Below are 18,937 nucleotides of genomic sequence, written 5' to 3'. Positions count from 1 at the left end.
CTTATGTCAATCAATTACGTTTTCCCTGATTTATTTACAAATTTCATTTTGTTGATTCCACAGGGTGGAAACACTTGAAAACTTTTTATTTGTTCTGACCCATGAAACGATTTAGAGCACAAAGAAACCTGAAAAGTAGACCTTACTCTTTCGCATATTCCCCATGCTTTAAACGACTTCAACACAACGTACCCTACATAGACTACAGTACGGACGCAATATGAAGCGGCGTGCAATCAGAACGCAGAACGGCAGAACGTGACCAAATTCTGTCTCCTCGTTGGCTGCCATGTGGCTGGGGGGTTTCTACGTTGCCACGTTCGCACAAACACACGGACAGGCTAGTCAGCTGTTGGCAAGCTCGGGCATTCTGGCAAGCATGAAACATTTTATGTTCCTGCTCTACACAGCAACCGAAAACCTTCACTGAAAGAACCTTTGTTGTGTTTTTATTATGGTACATTGCAAGCATCACCTACCGGCACCTTTTTACTTATGTTGTATCGTATCACAATTACCAACAAAGAAAATGCGTCTTGTGTTATGAACAACACTGTGGCAAATCGTTCTCCTTTGATTTCATGCCGCCTCTCTTTGCCTTCTTTGTCACGCCGCGATTGTTGAAGCTTCAGAACGTACAAATGAAATGTATTTCTTGAAAATTAGGGCAAATTACGTATAAACAAATTATGTACAACTTCGTTTCGTTAACACGTTTTTAAATTATATTTTGAGGAACCTACAAGAATTCACCTCCAAAACAGAATTTTACAGAACTGAGTTACTGTATTACGGAGAAGAATTTATCAAGAACAAATCAATTGTGTGTGAATTGATTGATTGAGTTGGTGTTTTGAAGACCATTTTATGCACACTACGGCTAATGTGGAATGGACCTACAGTTGGAAGTGTAGGTCCATGTGCTATGTGCCTCGACAGGGTATCAAACCCAGGACTACTTGATTACAAGGCGACAACACTTACCTTACCACTGTGCCATCGGGGAGGCACATGTGGGTGTGTGAAGTGAGATAATTTGGGAGCTATATGAAAATACAGGCTCTGGCAATACAGAGTTCAATAAATTACAACGAAACACTTGGCAATTGCTCGATTTCCTTAACATTAATGATACATTTGGTACATGTGTTATTAATGCTTTGAGGCTACCTGTATGTAAAAACATAAAAAATGAATGAAAGAACAGAAGTAGTAGTTAAAGAATCAGTTTCTACTTACCGGCTACCATTCCAGTGGCGCTATCCCAAGATCATCTTCATTGTTGGTTGGTAAAGGAACATCTTCATCTGAGCTACTACTGTCACTGCTGTCTTCCCGCCCAAGTGAAATTACAAAATCCTCCATTTGTTGCTCTTCAACTCCCTCCTTTTCCCATGCTTCGGAAATAATCTTCCTTGCGTGTTCTATAGCCGAACGTCAACTATCTGCTGTCACATCCCCGATAGCCTGTTCTGTCAATTGCAAAATTTTAGACGGTGTAAAAGGTGGCAAAGTGTTCCTCTGTGCTACCAGCCCTTTGACCTGTGCCCAAATAAGTTCGATTGCATTGTACATACAATGATAAGGCGGGAGACGGACCACCGTATGTCCCGCTTCTTCTGCAAGCTTGTCTATTCGATATATGGGGAACTGGGGTTTGTGTAACATAAGGAGCTGCAGTAGTTCAGCCTTCCTCATGTTTCTGTGGGCTCGCGAGAATCCTGAAGTAGGTCAATCCGGCAACAGCGCGTCGCTACCAGAGTGGGTGGTCCCACGCCGCTTGCTAGCGCGTCCCGACAATAGTTCCTGAAAATCCCACCAGATGACATATCGGTTAATTTTAATCGCAAATAGCTATTCTCTCTGCTGGTCACTCGTGGAATTCGATGAAGTGGTAAACGAGTCTTGGCCAAGACTCGGATTACGAAACCGTACTCGAATCCCGGAATGTGCATGGGTGTTCGTTACGAGTGTCCCTTCATACATTTCATTATATCATCACTCATCCTCATCTTCGCGATTTGCAAAAAATAGCAGTAGAGCAAAGTGATATAAACCAACTCAATCAATCAATGAAACTTTGTATTAAATACCTTAAATAAATAAAACCTTGAAATCGAGGCAGTAATATTAGGGTAAAATAATAGAATTAATACATTTGAAAATACATTAATGTCAGTTTTGAATCATGTAAGAACAACAGAACTTCATCCCTGTTGAAACTCTAGTTAAGAACCTAATATTATGTTCTTTTACATTTTGGAATATGATGGTTTGACAGGAATTTTGTAGGTAAGAGGAAATGTTACGCTCTATGAAAGATATATACATTCTTATTTATTTGATTAGAAAACGTATTTCAAGTTGTCCATTCTCAAAAATGTCTTTCTTTTATATTCAGTTATTATATTTCTATATAAACAGTCTTAACTACGAATCACAGTTATCGGATATGTCTCAGAGTACAGGTCTTTTGATACCATTATGTGCCTGCAGAAAATCAGAAGTTAATTGTTAATGTAATTCTTCTTCTTTGTCTACGGACACGAAAGTATAAACACGAATAGAGTTTTCACAGAAATATGTCCTCAGAGTAGATGAATGAACAACATTCTTTCTAGTACATAGACATTTAGGAAATGCAGAAATTTGAAAGGAACATTAATTTTTCAAGTGGTGTGTAAAGAAATTATATCAAGATATAACTTACTATCATTAATTAGTTCGTTAAATATCTATATGTTGTAAAAACAACTTGTGATATGCTATGCTCTATCTAATTTTAATAATAATGTAAAGTTGTAGGAGTTTTCAATGAATGCGTATTTTAAATAAATTTAAATATTGCTAATAATTCTAAACTATCCGGATTCCTACTTAAAAGCGAAGAGGGTTAAGTGCAGAGCCCGCATTTTGATGACTAAAAATATCTGAAAAATGATCTATAAAATGACCTAAGAATATCAATAAAATGACCTAAAAAATGGCTTAAAATGTCTTTATTAGTACGGCATACTTCTCATTTCTGTAACGTTACAAATGAAATTTCAAGGTGTGTGTGAATTTTAAGTATAAAAATCTGTAAAAATCTTAACTTATTCAAAATTATTGCAGTAGGTAATATCGAGCGTCATGTTGCTTTGTTCCTAAAATCACTTCGCGATAGAATTTTTGTTTTCATTGCTACAGACATCAAGGCAATAAATGTCAGTTCCTGGCCAAAAATGAGTGAATGAAACGAAATTCAATTACATTAGCCCTACTTGTTTTTGAAATTACACCAAAAAATAGCAGGAAAAGAAGAAGGACGCGAAAAATGACGTGAAACTTGAAAAAATGACGGAAAAATGACGTAAATTTTGAAAACATTATCTAAAACTAAAAAAATAGAAAATATATCGAAAAGATGCACAATAAAAATAACATTTTATAATTTGAGGTTCATATTCAGAATTTTTATACTGAAGAGCAATGCATAGTACAGTGCGATCCATGAGTATTACCTTGCAAGTTGTGCATGATCATTTTCATAAACTTTTCTCCTACATCCTCTGTGTTTTTAAGCGACGGATTTTTATGTATGCTGGTGCAGAAGTTTGTCTTAATTATGTATGTTTTGTATGTATTATGCATTATTTTGTCTTAACTGTGGAGTATTTAAAATTGCCCGATTCGTTGCTGCACTGTAGACAGTGTTTCAAAATGATCAGAACTATAAATACACGTTGCATGAGTAATACAACATAATCATCGATCGAATATCCCGTTAAATACATTCATACACATCTTTAATTATTACTATTATTATGTGAATGTTTATAATGAATTGTTGCATTTACCATATATGGTTGAAATATCTAATGATGTACAACAATCTGTTATGGAACTGACTAGAAATGTGTATGCAATATTAAAAAACAATATTCCTTCAAAAGTTAAAAGAACAAACAATCAATTGCCTTGGATGACAAGGAAACTAAAGAGAATGATCAATAAAAAGAGAAGGTATCATGATAAATTTAAACTTACAAATAAGTGTGTATATTACAGTACTTATTCCCAATTAAGGAAAGATGTTAAAAAGGAATATTCTAATGTAAAGGAGCAGTACTACTCCTCCTTAGAAAACAATGTTAATGGTGACAAGAATGCTTTTTGGTTTCACTTTAATAGAAAGAAGAGAGAAAATACTATCACTGAAATTATTTATGATAATGATGTACTATTCAATGAATATGATATTGCTAATGCTTTTAGTGAGTCTTTCACAAATCTTTCTCAAAAAGAAGTCATGTAAATTTTAAAAATATTAATCTTCATTCATACACCAACCTAATTGATGTACCTGTTATCTTGGAAAAGGATGTAAGTGATACAATTAACAAACTAAAAGGCAGGTCTTCTATAGGTCCTGATGGCATATCTAATTTTATTTTGAAAGCAAACAAAGATGTTTTTGTACCATTGTTAACTAAAATTTACAACATGTCACTTACTTCTGGAAAATTTCCAGATATCTGGAAAAATGTGTTTATTGTACCTGTAACTAAAAACAAAGATGGAAAAGCCAATGATCTTAATAATTATAGACCAATTACTATATTAAATTCCATGGCAAAGGTTTTTGAACACATAATTGCTGACTATTTGTCTTTTTTCTTTTAAACAATATATTGATGGAAATCAGCATGGATTTTTTAGAAAAAGGTCTACTATCACAAATTTATTGGTTTTAATAGACTCTCTTAAATCTAACATTAGGAAGCAATCCCAGACCGATATTTTATTTATTGACTTGGCTAAAGCCTTTGATAGTGTCAGCCATCAGCTATTAATTTACAAACTCGACCAAATAGGATTATCACCACGATTTCTGAAATGGTTTTCCAACTTTTTAGTAAATAGAAGTTTCTCTGTTAAGATTGGTGAAACAACTTCTTCTAAAAAAGAAATACTTTGTGGAGTACCTCAAGGGTCGCCACTTGGCCCAATTCTGTTCGCTGATTTTATCAATGATGTTACATTATGTTTTAAATCTAGCACATGTTTCCTATATGCAGATGATATAAAAATTTTTAAGAGTATTTTAACAAATAATGATGTCGCTCAACTTCAGGCTGATCTCGATAGAATGACATATTGGTGCAAGATTAATGAAATGGAAATTAACTTGAGAAAGTGTAAAGTTTTAAGATGTACTAAGAAAGTTCATTATATAGTCTCAAACTATTTTATTTATGAAAATAAAATCCAAGTGTGCGACAGTCATAAAGACTTATGAATAGTAATAGACTCCTCTCTCATATTTGATGAGCACATTTCAGAAATTTGCAAAAGAGCAAAGAGAATGCTTGGTTATATATTTTTCTCATGGAAAGTTTTTAAAAAAGAAGATACCTTAATATTCCTGTATAAAACGATAGTTCGTCCTATTCTTGAATATGCAAATGAATTATGGTTTTTGACTGCAACCAGTCACCTTCAAAAAGTTGAATCAGTTCAAAAACTTTTTATCAGGTTATTATGCACAAAGTTTAAAAAAAAATTCCTATGACCAACATTACTCTGAATGGTTATCACAGTTGAATATGTTTTCCTTAGAAGAAAGAAGAAAAATGAGAAGGTTAAATTTTGTAGAGAAGATATTAAATTTCCAAGTTGACAGTGAATACTTTTTGAATAATGTAGCTTATAAAATTCCCAGATATTCCCATAGGTATATCTCAATTCTCACATGCCTAAACAAGGCAAGAGGTTTAGTAGCTGATCTTGTTGAAACCTACAATTTGAATTTATGTTGATGTATAAAATTGTAGAATCCACTGTTTTATTTTATAATTATGTATTCAATTTTTTAATTTTGTATCGTACCATGCCCTGTTCGATTAAGAAATATTGACCCTGGCAGACCTTGTCAGCTCCTTGCTCAGAAATGTGTAGGATAAGCTTTCTACAGGAAATGGTAAGAACACTGGCCTTTGGCAAGAGGTGACGAGAGGCCAAGCGAGGGTTTAAATAGGTGCGCATGAGAGCGACACGAGATCTTTTAATCTGGAATCATCGGAGAAGCAGGAGCTAGTGGTCTTATTTCTAAACCGAACAGGGTAATCTAGTCTACACCCATTCTGCCATTTGCATTGCTCACTTCAGTCTAGAAACGAATCATGAGTCTATTTTAATGAATAGTTAGATATTTGTACCTGCCCGTTCAGGGCTGTCTCTACCATCAACTAGTACTAATAGTACATCCCTATTTAAGATCCCCGCGTCCAGAGGAACGCTACGTGGTTTGAGATGCGTGGGTTTTTCATCCATTATTATGGAAATGTGATGAAAAATTAGAGCAACGTGGTTCTTTTGGAAATGAAAGCGTCATGCCTTGTTTTCCTAAACAGACATGAAAATTGAAAGGGTAGGCTGCGGAATTTTTCATTTATTTCACTCTGAAATAAATGAAAATTGAAATGCATTAATATCATGTTAGACTTGTTTCTTCGCGGAATTTTTTCCTAATGGGGGGTTATTTTTTTAAAATAAGGTACGTCACCATTGTTAGTAATGCCTTATGTCATTTATTGAGTTGGAGGACGAGCTTGATACCACATTGGACAGGCTCATCCTTCTCGCCAATAATGCTGTTGGTCCGTCTTTTGATGTGGAGGGCATACCTTGTGCCTCATCCACCCAAATCAGAAGTCCTCCATTAACTAGAAGCCGCGCACGCGCGCAGGCTCACTTTCAAATTGATAATCGTCCCACAGTTCTTGTGGACCCACCCATCATGGCTCAACTACCTTTTGTTCATCCCTTCCTGTTCGAGAGCATTCAGTTTCAGGGTGCCTCGGGGGAGGATGTTACTAAATTCATAGATCGTTTCGAAAGTGCGGCGATTCTGAACAATTGGGACGAGACGAAAAAACGGCAATTATTCCCGGCGTTGTTATGTGGACCAGCCCTCCGCTGGTTTAATGCAATTAGCCAGCAACCTGGCGTCAATTTAGTCAGCAATGAGGACGTCAAGAAAAAACTTATTGAAGAATTCACAGGCTCCCTTGATCAGCTGCAGATCGAGGAGCAGATCAGATATCGGTTCCACAGGGACGATGAACCGGTATCATCTTATGTTAGGGACAAGCAAACCCTCTTGTTTAAGATGGACCCTAACATGGCTGTGAATAAGCAGCTTAAATACATAAACGCAGGTCTTCAACCGGAATTTATCAGGGAGATATACAAAAAACAATATAATTCAGTTCCGGAGCTTTTGAAAGACCTCAAGGAATATGAAAAGGCAAAGTTCCTTATGCGCCGTAGAACGGTGCAAGAGCTCTTGCATTCGGCTCAAAAGGAAACTCTTCTTCCGTCTCCTGCTGAGTTGCGCATTCCTCACCAGAACCCCGTAGTTAGCACTACGGCGGTTGCTCCGGAATCAGCACCTCGGGCAAATCAAGACACGACTAATCAGCTGCAAGCCTTGCAAGCTGAATTGGACCTTGTCAAAAGACAACAAACGTCTCTCCCACCTTCAGAACCGTCCACTGTAGAAGCTTTGGCTAAGCAGGTTAGCAACCTAGCGTTAAAAGTCGAGGAAGTTATACAGTCACATGATCACGAAAATTTTCAAACTGTAGGCCAAAATTATCAAAGGGGTAATTTTAATCACAATCGTGGTTCAAACAACAGACGAGGCTTTCAGGGCAGGGGAAGTAGAGGCTACCGTTCAAACAACGGCCGGTTTCAGAATCGTTCCAATTTTCAGCGTGGCCGCGGGCGAGGTTCACCAGCTCCCCGCGGTCGTTCCGATCAAGGTGACCGGCGTGGCCCACAACTTTGTTATAAATGTGGTTTTCCTAATCACCACCAAGAATTTTGTCTTCAAAATCCAGAAGATTTAAACGCCAATTAACCGCAAGTAATGGAGACATACCTGCGGGCAGTAAAAAGATTTTAGTCTCTACTTTCCCGTCTGAAGATCTCATTTATGTACATTCCAATGTAAATGGGGAACGTCAAAGGTTTATTGTCGATTGTGGGAGCCAAATATGTGTAACAAGTGATAAGGGTATTCCTGCCCATGCTAGGAGGTTAAAAATCAACACTCTAGTTAAAGGTGTCACGAATAATTGTTTAACAATTAAAGAAATTGTACTTTTAGATTTTTCTCTAAATGGCTTTACATTTAGGCACCCCTTCAGGGTGATACAAGATTTTGGTCATAATACCATCCTTGGTAATGATTTTCTCAAAGCCTAAAATGCAACTTTAGATTTTGAAAGCAATAAATTGGCTTTGAGCAGATTTGGCACTCCCCCACGCAACCGCATTCGGTTTGATTCGAAGAAAGCTTTTGATGTTTCCGTTAAATTGGCAGGTTTGCTGGTACATACTGTTGAACCTGAATATGTGGCTTCTAAACGAATTGTTGTGAAACCAAGATCACATTTGTGCATCCCTTTGAAATTAGTCAATACAGCAAATCAAAATTTAACTTTACTTGAGCCGGATGCAAATTTTCAGGCTAAATCTGGCATAATGGTACCAAGGTCGATACTCAACCCTGCCACACAACTTGTTTGGGTATCCAACCTTTTGAATTATAGAATTGTAATTCGCAAAGGTACTCGAATCGGTGGCGCAGAATCTTGTGAGTTGGCAACGGTGGACCAGGAAAATAGTTCTGTAACAGTTAATTTAACAAAGGAAGAATCAGAAAACGACGATATCCCACAAGTGGATATATCCAAATTTGACATTAATCCTCAATTGGAGGAACATGAGAAAAATCAACTTTTAGAGCTTTTGTTAAAATACAAAAATGTTTTCAGTTGGTCCGAGAATGACATGGGCCTTGCCACCAATTACAAACACAGGATAAAGCTTTCTGATCCTACTCCGTTCCATAAGCAGCAATATCCGATCCCGGTACATTTGCGAACAGAAATAAAGAAACAAATTGAGACTTTGAAAAAACAGGGAATAATCCGGGATCCTTATAACTCACCAGTTATTCTTGTGAAAAATCGTGACGGAAGTTACCGTTTTATTCAAGACGGTCGCTTTTTGAATAAACGCTCTGTGTTCGATGCGATGGCCATGCCTTCCATTCAGTCTATCTTGCACGATATGGGGGAAAGCAGTACTATTCTAGTGCCGATTTACGTTCAGGATTCTTTCAGATACCATTAACCGAAGACAGTAAACAGTACACAGCCTTCTCTATTCCCAACCTATGTCATTTTGAATTTAATGTTTTAAGTCAGGGTCATATTACTTCTCCAGCAGCGATGAATCGAACACTTCAATTGGCTTGTAGCGGAATGCAAAGTGATAACTTCGCATTTTATATGGCTGATTTATTTACCTGGGGCCATACCTTTAATGAAATGTTGACAACACTGGAAAAATTGTTTCAGTGTCTACAAAACGCTGGCTTGAAAATTTCTCCACACAAATGTATATTTGGTTATTTTGAGATACTCGCCCTTGGACATTTGGTGGGGCGTTATGGCCTACGCTTGAGTGACCGTATTATTTCTTCTATTAAGACTTACCGCACCTCCTCCACCACAAAACAAGTTAAACGATTTTTAGGTTTATGTTCATATGTCCGTAGATACGTCCCATCCTTTTCAGAGAAGGCCCAACCTCTCCAGTCCCTTTTGGGCAAAGGCAAAAAATTTGTATGGGGAGAGGACCAAGAAACAGCTTTTACAAACTTAAAACACGCTTTAATAACTGCCCCAGTTTTGCTACCCTATGACCCTTCTAAAGAAACACGCGTCTACTGTGATGCAAGTCTGAAAGGTCTTGGTTCTATTTTAACACAGCCAAATGCAACTAATGATTTCTTTCCTGTAGCATATGCAAGTCGAACACTCAAAAAAGGGGAAGAAAAATTGTCCATCATGGAACTAGAACTATCAGCGGTTCTGTATGCCCTCAAAACCTTTAGGTTTTATTTAATTGGGAAACATTTCGAAATTGTAACAGATAATAAAGCAGTCAGTTATTTGCGTACCACCCGTAATTTGAGTTCGAAACTCTCGCGGTGGAGTGCAGAGCTTGATTCATACGACTTCACGGTCGTTCATTGTAAATCTACACAAAATATTTCCGACGCTATTAGCAGGGAATCAACCAACCCCCCGGACGACGAATCGCCAGAATTGGGCGAACCTCGTATATTTCTCCTCCAGGATGAATCAATAGATGTGGGAAAACACCAGCGCGACGACTCATTTTTTTCAGAAATCATAAAAGTTTTGGAGGGGGCAGATGACGCCCAACCCCCCTTCGAAAGACAGGCTTTTTATTATGTGCTGGAAAATGGTCTTTTATACAGGAACCATAAGATGGGTGGGGGAAGTAAGAAATTACTTTGTATACCTAAGTCCTTACGTCATACTGTAGTAGAACAATTGCATTCTCACCCGTGTGGTGGTGGTCATTTAGGGTTTACTAAAACATATTTCAATGCGCTTAATCGCATATATTTTCCCTATATGAAACGTTTTATACAGGACTAATGTCGCCAGTGCCTATCTTGTCAAACAAACAAGCACCCTACAGGGCTGCCACAAGGTGAACTCCAGACCTTTCCAAGCTGTCGCCCTTTTGAACGCCTAGCTATAGATTTCGCGGGACCTTTCCCTCCCAGTGGCCCAAATAAATGTAAATACATTTTATCTTGCATGGATTTTGGTACCCGATATATGATTGCTGCTCCTGTGGTCGATACCACTGCTCAAACGGCTGCTAACTTTCTCTACGAGCACATAATATTAAGATTTGGTTGTCCAAAAATTATCAACATTGATAGAGGTGGCTCATTTAATTCCTCTGTATTTAAAGAACTTAGTGCTAAACTCGGTATTCAGTTAAAATTTGTTACTGCGTATCACCATAATACTTCCGGTTTAGAGGAACGAGGTATCGGTATTTTGCAAAGTATGATTAAGCATTTTGTAACCCCGAAACATGATGACTGGATTACCTATCTACAACCAGCTGTGTTTACGTATAATGTTACACGCGGCGACTCCAGTCGTTTTAGTCCGTTTTACCTCATGCATGGGTTCGAAGCCCGTCTGCCCTGGGAAAGTATGCTTCACGCAGATCCCTGCGAAAATACTGCGAACACAGACAAACTTGAAAGGCTAAACAAGGCACGAGACGCGGCTCAAGAAAATTTACGTAAACGATTTGAGTCCCAAAATAAGTATTATGACAGACGTCATCAAGCAACAAGTTACGCTCCTGGTGAATTGGTATTATTATATAACCCCACTCAGAAGGCAAAAACGGCTAAGTGCTTTTCAGGTGTTTATTTTGGGCCCGCGGTAATAGTAAGAAAGGAAAATAGCAATGCCTATTTAGTGGAATATGAAAATAAGCGCGGCAAGATTGTGTCCGATTTAGTGGCTGTGCAAAAGTTAAAACGCTATCACCGCCCTTCAGGGGGTGAGGAAGAAACGAATATCGTCTCTTCAAGAGGAAGATTTCGAACCAGTAACCGCCCATACGTAGCCCAAGCACATGTCGTAATTGTTTACTTTCTGTGTGGACCTTATTTTTATAATTTTTATATTTTATTTTAATTTTATTTTTCGTTCCATTTCCCTAAAAGTATCAATACGTCAATTCGTTTCTCGCCAAACGTATAAAACCTAATGTACGCACCATTGTTGTTTTCTCGTAGAAGTAAAACTATTTTGTTAGGCAATTGTATGTTTTATATATGAAGTTATTTATAAACACGCTCTGAAATATATGTGCATTTTTTCCATCCATGCATGAGTTATAAAAAGAATTAAATATGTTGTCAGTGAGCTCACTTAGTTAATTAAAGCAACGAAAGTGCGGCACGAGCGTTATCTAGTGTATATTTGTCTTTTCTATTGTGTATATTAAACCTACCGGTAGTGTATGAAAAGACCCGTTATTATAGTTAATAACGTAAGAAATGTTAATATCCCCGTGACATTTAGCCTTAAATAAAGAAAGAATTCTGCGTAAGCCGACTAAAATGAAGCAGAGAACCAAGTTCTCATTTAGACCATGTAATTTGTGCTAATAATAAGCAAGGTGTGAAGTTTCATACGTTTGACGAGATATTTTTTTTTAAATCTATTTTCAGTTAAAATTATTCCTGGCCGACAGTTTGACTTTATCTTCTTGACCCCTCCTTGAATAATTCCTATTTACATTGCACTAATTGCATTGTTTCTAAAAACTAACTAAAATACCCGAGAAAATTTTAAGTTAAATTTATTTTGTGTAAAAATATGTGATTTATCAAAATTATTGATTTGATATTTATTGGCCGAAAAGTAATTAATTTATTCTCAATAATAACTAAAAATAACAGTTGTGGTCATTTTAGCAAGTTTAGGTTCAATAATTGCTACATATTTCAACAAGATGCAGTTTTTCCTATATTTATTAATTTTAATTGCATTTATCTCTCATGTCAATTCCCTATCCTTCAAGGAAGTGGTCATAAGATCCATCCAATACCCGTACATCATTTGTTCAGTAATTACGTTAACACTAGTTTTTATTTGTATGTTAATTATTGCCTTCATTTGTTATCAGCGAAGATGTAAAAAGTTAAAAGGTTTGGAAAATAATTGCCCAAGGGAAATGGAACGAGTAAATATGTCTTCAAGTGTACAATTTTTAAATATATCCCAGTCGGATAGCGACTCTTGGCACAGTGGTCCCACCCAACCCTTTACATGTCGAAATCTTAATATATACAACTGCCAATATTCATATTGATATTAACATTCGGACTGATAACCACTCAGGCTGTGTTAAGTGGTCAGCTATTCAAAATGATACCCATGATCGTATTCAGCAATACTTACGCGAAATTTCACTCTACCTCCCTTGTCGTTTTAAAACCAGCAATAGCCGGCCAAACTGCCATGGAGTGTGGAAAAATGTGTCTGGGAGCACTCGAGGGAAAAGATCGATTTTTTTTTAATTTAATGAATTTATTTTCGGCAGGCCTTTCAATTTATAACTCCTTTTCAATCCATCACCTTAGCTCTTCTGTTCAAGCTCTAAAACATAATCAAGATCAGATTCAGGCAGAATTACAGGAAATGAAGAAAGACGAAATCCAGACTTTCCGAGTTGTTAATAACATTTTGGTAATCTTCAAACGTTCTCTTATTGCTCTTAAAGAGGATTTAGTTTCGAAATTTTGTGACATCTATACGGAAGAAAGGCACCTAATGGCACTTTTGCACGCTTCAGAATTATTTACCCGTATTGATTTTATGGTAACTGATCTATCGATGAATAAACTGTCTTATCATATGATTTCTCCCGATTGGCTCCGTGTTTTTCTCAGTCTTCATTCTGACTTTAAGGACACCCTGTATATGACGGATCTTGGTCTCTTTTACGCTTTAACCAATGTCTACCTTGTCAATTATGACTTATCCACTCATTCTTTTCATATTTTGTTAGAAACTACCAATTTACTTCTTAACGCTATTTCTCCCGTTTATCGGACTATAAATGTTGGCACTTTTGTTGATAATAAATGGTTCCGGGTTAAGGTTCCCCAATTATCATATAAAATGGAACATAACGGTCAAACCCAAATCGTGGAAATTCTTGATAGTCATTGTAAATTTAATTCCTTTATTTACGTTTGTATTCATACGGAACTTTCAATTCACGATAATATAAAATGCTTAACAAATATTCTATTTCATAATTCCACTATTTCCTGCTCCACAGAAATAAAATCCAACGTCGGGGGCCACCTCACGAAAGTTCGCACTCGAACAGGAGTGATAGTTTCCGGCACAGGCAAATTCCTCCAATCACAAACTGTAAACGGCAATTTAAATACACACAAAACAATAACAGTGTCTGAAGGAACATCCTTTTTCTGTAATTATAAGAATTTTGATCAATTGATTTTTGATGATGAAATCATCCACTCGTAGAGTTTTAGATACAGAAATAGCTACTCGAGCAATTTCTCCACTTTTTAATACCTCCGTAAATTTTTCAAACGTAATTCTTTCTGATTGGACTGACTTTCGACTGGCCATGGAGAAATTAAATCAGTCAATCGCGAACGAACCAAAATTTCATGAAATATTTTTGTCCCATTTTCCCGTTACCGTTATCCTATTACTAATTTGGAACTTCATTTTAATTGTTTATTAATGCTATACGTCAGGCGTATGCAAGCGCAAACCAACCTTGACTAGTGAGCGTTAACTGTGCGTCACTATGTCGCCTTGATTTATTCATCCATTTTTATGTATCTTTCGTAATTAATGATCTTAACGTCATTGGAGCCATGTCATTTACTTTTTTATTATATCTTAGTGATCCCGAATTTACTTGTGGCTAGGTCCGTTTTAACAGTTGTGACGTTACCAAATTTTGGGGTAATTATTTTTTTCGTCAGTTCCTCATTTTTACAATGCTTTGACACTTCTGACAAGATATTAATGGATTTCGTCGGGTTATTTTTCTGATACCAGGGGATATATTTTATACCATCTACATATTACTTTTATGTATTTATCAATATTTAATTCTAGATATTTTCGTTTATTTCATTGTATATTGATCATGTCCCAACACAGGGCATTTAGTGATATATCATAACTTTAGTTTTATATTGCACATTATTTTATATTTTGGGAGAAGCCAGGGGCTATATATATAATTTAGTCAATATATACATATATTACTTTTGATGAAGTCATATTTCATTTTAATGGTGTTCCAGTGTTAAGGCGTCAAATGACATTTTCCGCCTTTTATTTATTTAGCCTTCATTCAAACTTTGTTTTATAATTTATATCACTTATTGGGCAGTTTATTTTATTTTAGTTTCCTTATCTTTACTCATGATTTTCACTTGCCTATAAAAGACGATTACTTTACACATTTTTATACATTTTAAATATTGAATGACTGAGAGCAATGTAGTTTTTCCAATGTCTTACCTGTTTCCTAGCCTGTTCGGGAATTCCACGAGTTCAAGGAATCTCGAAAGTAGTCCAGCGATTTTTTTGAGGCCGGAAGAATAACGCATTCCTGAAGGCTTTGGAGATCACCAGCCTCCTTTGGTTTTCAGCGGTGTATGTCACGTAGCAGCACCGAAAATCCTATGCCAAGTGACATCCCAGGATCGGAACAGCGTCAGAAACATCAGAAGACATGTCATCTTACAGAGCAAAACCCCCCACGACTCTAACCCCCCTTAAGAAGAATCATGAACATCTTTCATGTACATCGTCCCCTTTTGCTCTGTAAGGCCAGGCAGTACTTCACGACATATTGGAACTTTCCGGGTACAGTCAACGACCCAAATGTGTTGAGACCTCACCCCTGTGGATCAGCAACCTGCCAGGCCACCTGTGAACAGTTTCATCCTACCAGTGGCCATATTTACTGTTTCCCCTTCTTGAAGTGATTGCAGCACGGTACACCTTCCGTTTTCGCATGCAACCAGCGTACGAAATGTGTCGCCATTCGATGTGTGCCGGAAATATGCAATGGCGTCTGCTGTGAACTTTCGGGGGCCTATCCTAACATCCCCCCCCCAGTGTCCGCCATTGTACAACGCATATTTTGGGGCGTGGAAACGCTACTTGGAGTGGCTTTCCATGGACTACCCTGTGTTCGCCCGCCCCGTCTTTTCATCTGACCTGTACTGAACAGTATTCCTGAACTTTCCACACCGGGATTCGAATCCGATCCCCCAGTGCAATTGTGATCGGTCAAGGACCGTGTATGTCCCGGAATAGTGCTTCGTACCCCAGGACTCCGGGGTTTGAGTGTATTTGGATTGCCCTGCCTTCTGATTTCTCAGGTCATAGTGTGCTACGAACGTCACTGGCAAGTGAAAACATAATCTTCAACTATTTTTTTTAATATTCGTGTGGTTGTGCGCAGTCCAGTGGAGTTTGGTGTTTACCACGGTCTTTTTGCTCTCGCCTCGAACTGTCATCCTGATGAGGCGGAAGATTGCGAGCATGCGGCCTTAAGGTTTCTCACGGATTACGTTCGGTGCTTAGTTAGCACTTGTTCAGAAGCCATTCGCATGTATCGCGTTACGATGCAGTGTATTGAACTTTCCGCTGACTCCACGGACTGCGAACAACACTTTATATCGCATGTTGACCAACCGTCAGCATTGTTGATTACGAAAGACTCTTCCAGCGTGTGGCTAATGAAAACAAAAGACTTTCTTTCAGCATTCAAGCTTGAGCTTAATTCTGTTCCATTTAATTTTCGGTGAAAGGTCTCCGACATTTTTTTTTATTATTTTATTTTATGTAACCTTTTTTTCATGTAATAAACAAAAACCAATTAAATTTTGGTGAATGGCAGAAGGTTCAATTTTAACTTTTAATGATTACAATTTCAATTTTGGAAATTGTCTCGCAAGAGGGGGTGTCGTACCATGCCCTGTTCGATTAAGAAATATTGACCCTGGCAGACCTTGTCAGCTCCTTGCTCAGAAATGTGTAGGATAAGCTTTCTACAGGAAATGGTAAGAACACTGGCCTTTGGCAAGAGGTGACGAGAGGCCAAGCGAGGGTTTAAATAGGTGCGCATGAGAGCGACACGAGATCTTTTAATCTGGAATCATCGGAGAAGCAGGAGCTAGTGGTCTTATTTCTAAACCGAACAGGGTAATCTAGTCTACACCCATTCTGCCATTTGCATTGCTCACTTCAGTCTAGAAACGAATCATGAGTCTATTTTAATGAATAGTTAGATATTTGTACCTGCCCGTTCAGGGCTGTCTCTACCATCAACTAGTACTAATAGTACATCCCTATTTAAGATCCCCGCGTCCAGAGGAACGCTACGGTATAACATAGTATTTGTTTAATCGTTATCATCACTTCAATAAATATGATCATTATTATTATTAGAACAATACACAGTTAATTGCACAATATTATATAAAAATATACAATTATTAGTATCAGAGATATAATGGATCTCATTGAAAACTGTAACTTGTTATGTTATGTTATTCTGCAGCTTATGTATTTTATTCGTGTAACTTTGTGCTTTTGTATTTGTATTTGACTTAGTGCTGTATAAGGTTTCATACTGTGCTCAACACTTAAAATAAACGATTATTATTACTAGGGGGTACGGTCCGAGTAGTTCTAAATTCTGCCGCCAGGTGCCAGAATGAAAAGTTGTAAAATGGCTGTCAGTGGTGTGACGAGAAAGCATTTTCCGAGAGTATGTCCGTTTCGAGTGTGCAAACGTCAGTTTGCTACACGACTTCATGAACATCCACCGCCAAAGAACTCTATTAGATCCACTGCATTAGCGCAAATTACTGATGAGAACTTCCTGAAACATGGTGAAATGTGTCTGGAAGGAGTTGTATTACCGTATTGACGTGTGCAGAGTGCAGAGTAACGAATGGTGCTCACATTGAACATTTGTAACTTAACTTCGCGATAACCATTGGCATTTAACTTGTACAGTTTTATTACATATGTGTAAAGTTGTATCTTATTTAGACGATTGATGAATAAAATATAACGGATTGAAACCGTTAACATCATCTTGAAACACTGTGTATATCTATCTTATTTCCGCGAAAACACTCAACGTTCAAAACCTATTGCAAACAAAATATTATATAATTCGATCCTACATCGAATGACGTCATAGGGCAGTTGTTTATGACACTTTTGACATTTCGCATGACGCCGTGAAGAGAACGGAGGACTGTTTCTACCACCAGAAACACGTTTCTAGTTTTCGTACCCTTTTACCCATTCAAGCTTCATCCATGTCTTTGCGTTAAAAATATTTCCTTAACAACAGTGGCTCCGGAATTTGATTTTGGGGTGGCATATAATAGGTTTTTACAAATATTTTATCTTATATTTAATACTTAAGGTACAGCATCACCATATTTGATTTTGCGAATAAGAAAATCTATCTAGAATTTAAAGACTATAACATAATCGTTAATGTGAAAGAAAAATCAAGTTAAATGTAATAATAGCAATATAGTTAAATGTACATACATTGTGATGAATACTATAGGAATAGTAGTGTAGACAGCTAAATATAGCTTACTGGTATTTTAGAAATTCAGAAAGAAAATAACAACGTTGCCATCATTTTGGAAAAAAATAAGGAAGGGGGGCCCAAATATCGTACCCTAGTTACTTTCGCGTACCTGGAGACCATATCAAATGACGTAGCGTACCTGGAGACCATATCAAATGACGTAAGAGCTCTAAAGTTTTCCATTTCCTTCGTCAACTATCTCATTACCTGTAAACAAAGACAAAGCGTTTATATAATCTATTGTTAGTATCAAAATTAATACACTTCGTAAGTACTCACATATTGTAAAATAAAAAAAAGGCGTGCCTAATTTCGTTCCCCCTAAACAAGACCGAAAAAAAGAGGGTAATAATGATTTGCTAAGGTATTCATGTTACTTACAAAAGGTTATTACAAAAGTGAATATAATGAACATAATTAGTAGAATGTAGCAAACGTAAAACATAAATTTAGCACAACTCAGAAACAATATTATGATTACTTGAAAAAATAAACTTAAGTTATTATTTATATGTAGGATGAGCCTTTAGCCTTCGAAGCAAGTATCACAAATATATTGCTCACAGTTTTCTGCGCCGGAGCATGTTTCATGGAACCATATGAAACATTTGTGCAGCCGATCCCGTGGACGAAATTAGGAACATGTCTGGGGACGAAATTAGGAAACCCTCAAACAAACATGGTGGTTCCTACCTGTTCAACAAGTGACCTTGATGGAACACAACGCATACACCCTACTATATTGACAACGTACACCCAACGGCGAAAGAAACAGTAGGCAAACTCTCCAACACCATTTTAATTTGGTCTGCATTGCATATTTCAATGTCAATGAATT

Source organism: Lepisma saccharinum, chromosome 27 (genome assembly GCF_977018435.1).
Source record: "Lepisma saccharinum chromosome 27, izLepSacc3.1, whole genome shotgun sequence".
NCBI classification, from domain to species: Eukaryota; Metazoa; Arthropoda; class Insecta; order Zygentoma; family Lepismatidae; genus Lepisma; species Lepisma saccharinum.
The sequence above is the reverse complement of the archived record's forward strand: the minus strand, read 5'-3'. Positions refer to the sequence as shown.